Below are 3,104 nucleotides of genomic sequence, written 5' to 3'. Positions count from 1 at the left end.
ACACCACCTTCGCTGGCACACCTTCTTTCAAGATTGAATCTTTGCCTTCCTTCCACCTTGAGATACCACAAGTAGGACAATTAGTTGAATCCTCATACTCCTTCCTATACAAGATGCAATCATTTGGGCATGCGTGCATTTTCTCATAACTCAGCCCCAATGCACACAAAGTCTTTTTAGCCTCATACATAGAGGTTGGTATTGTATTTCCTTCTGGAAGCAAATCGCCTTGAAGTATCAATAATTCTGTAAAACAGACATCACTCATCCATGTTTTGCCTTCAAATTATACAACTTCACTAATGCCGATAACTTCGTGTACTTTCTACAACCAGGGTACACTGGTTGATCTCCATCCCCAATCACATTGGCAAACTCATACGGATCGGAACCAAAATCACCAAAATCACCAAAATCATTATCATCCATATCAATTTCTTCAGACACAAAACTGTACCTACTATGGCCATCATCTTCTTCAACATTTCTACTAGCATTAGTAGTTGCTTCCCAAGGTTCTCCGTGAAATGTCCAATTCTTATAGCTTTGGTCAATTCCATTAAAGTATAAGTGATCCCTTATAATTCCAACCCCAAACACCTTCAAATTAACACATTTAACACATGGACAACGGATATGNGAAATGTCCAATTCTTATAGCTTTGGTCAATTCCATTAAAGTATAAGTGATCCCTTATAATTCCAACCCCAAACAACTTCAAATTAACACATTTAACACATGGACAACGGATATGTGTTGTAGTTAGAAGATTTTCTACAGCAAAGTTCAAAAATGCTTCCACCCCAAATTCATATGCCTTAGATCTTCTATCCGAATGCATCCATGACTTATCCATCTCCGACACTATAACCTATTATCTATAATAAAGTGAAAATACAGGCAATGACCATCACTATAGCAGATTATACAAAGATTTAATAGCAAGTAATACACAACAGAGACGACGGGTTTTAAACAAAAAAAGACGTATTTGGCATATATAGACGACGGATTTTCAACAGACGTCGTCTATTATAAGTAATACAAACGACGGTTTATGAAAAACCGTCGTGTATAAGTAATACAACGACGGTAGTTTAAAAAAACCGTCGTGAAATCGTCGTCGTATGCCTTAAAATTCGTCGTGTCTCAGTTTATATTCAAGAACACAAAACCCATTAAGAACACAACATATATATGAAACCAAGCAAGAAACCAACATATACATGAAACCAAGCAAGAAACCAACATATACATGAAACCAAGCATGAAAACAATAAATCCATTCCCAATTTAACATAACATAGGGTGATTAAAAGATCCGACAAAATTAAATCCATTCCAAATTAAACATAACAGATAATGTAATCCATGAACCCATTAAACAGAAAATCCATGAACCCATACCTATAAGCACATTATTAACAGATCGCAAAGCATATACCTAAAACCCTTTAACAAAACAACCTAATATCATTCAATGAATTTACAAGGGGAAGTTAGGGTTTGTACTTACAGGTTGGACGAGCTCACAGATTCGACGGAGCCTGGAGAGTGCAACTTTTAATTAGAGCAGTAGTGAGAGAGCGAAATGTTATGTCGCGCGAAATCTGAAAATTTTAGTTTTCAGGGTTCGAAGTATAAGAATAAGAGCCAAATCTAAAAAATTTAGGTCGCGCGAAAATTTTTATAGCGCGCGCGCTTTTAAACGTCGAAAGAAAAACCAAGGCGAAAGTTCTACAAGGACCGACGTAAATTTAATATTCCACGACGGAAACTTCATTTTTTGGATTAAGAACGTAAGGCCAATCATTTTGAAGCTTCATTTTTCGGATTAATTTTAATTGAATATTTTTATATAACGACGACTGAAAAACCACGTCGGGTTAAGAAATTAATGACGTTGTAAATTATATAAACCGACTTACATACTAAAATGACGTCGTTTAAAGCCCAAACCATGTCGTATATTTTACTTCACGACGTAAAATATGTATTCCACGACCCAACCATCGTCGTTAAAAATTAATACCCTAAACCCACAAAACTAAATTATACAATTTAAAAAATTAAGTTTATAAAAGGTTTTATGGTTTTACAGCCTAACATATACCCTAGACTACCCAAAAATTTTACTTTAAAAATCAACCCCAATAAATAACAACCCTAATCTCTAAACCCTAGACTCTAAACCCTAAACCATAAAACTAGAAGTGTTTTTATGTCTCATCAAAACAATTTGGTTTTGGATGGTCATTTTAAATTTTTGTTATTCAAAATGAATTTTTTCAAGGTTTATGGGGAAGAAAATATATCAATGACTTCATAGGAGTTGACTTTTCATTTTTCTGATTTATTTTAAATTTATTTTGAATATTTTGATTTAAAAATAATAAAATATTCTTATCACAACAACAAACCACGCCGGTGTTAATAAATCGAAGGCGTTGTAAATTGTAATAGACGACTAACATATTAAAATGATGTCGTTTAAAGTAGAAACCATGTCGGATATTCTAATGAACGACGTAAAATATGTATTCCACGACCCAAACACCGCCGTTAAAAATTAATATCCTAAACCCTTAAAACTAAATTATAAAATTTAAAAAATTAAGTTTATAAAAGGTTTTATGGTTTTAAAGTCTAACATATACCCCAGACTACCCAAAAATTTTACTTTAAAAATAAACCCCAATAAATAACAACCCTAATCTCTAAACCCTAGACTCTAAACCCTAAACCATAAAACTAGAAGTGTTTTTATGACTCATCAAAACAATTTGGTTTTTGATGGTCATTTTAAATTTTTGTTATTCAAAATGAATTTTTTCAAGGTTTATGTGGAAGAAAATATATCAATGACTTCATAGGAGTTGACTTTTCATTTTTCTGATTTATTTTAAATTTATTTTGAATATTTTGATATAAAAATAATAAAATATTCTTATCACAACAACAAACCACGCCGGTGTTAATAAATTGTAGACGTTGTAAATTGCAATAGACAACTAAGTCGTTAAAATGACGTCGTTAAAATGAGAAACCATGGCGGCTATTTAACTATACGACGTAAAATATATATTCCACGACTTAACCGCTG

The sequence above is a fragment of the Prunus dulcis genome, chromosome 8, assembly GCF_902201215.1.
Source record: "Prunus dulcis chromosome 8, ALMONDv2, whole genome shotgun sequence".
Classification (NCBI taxonomy): Eukaryota; Viridiplantae; Streptophyta; class Magnoliopsida; order Rosales; family Rosaceae; genus Prunus; species Prunus dulcis.
The sequence above is the reverse complement of the archived record's forward strand: the minus strand, read 5'-3'. Positions refer to the sequence as shown.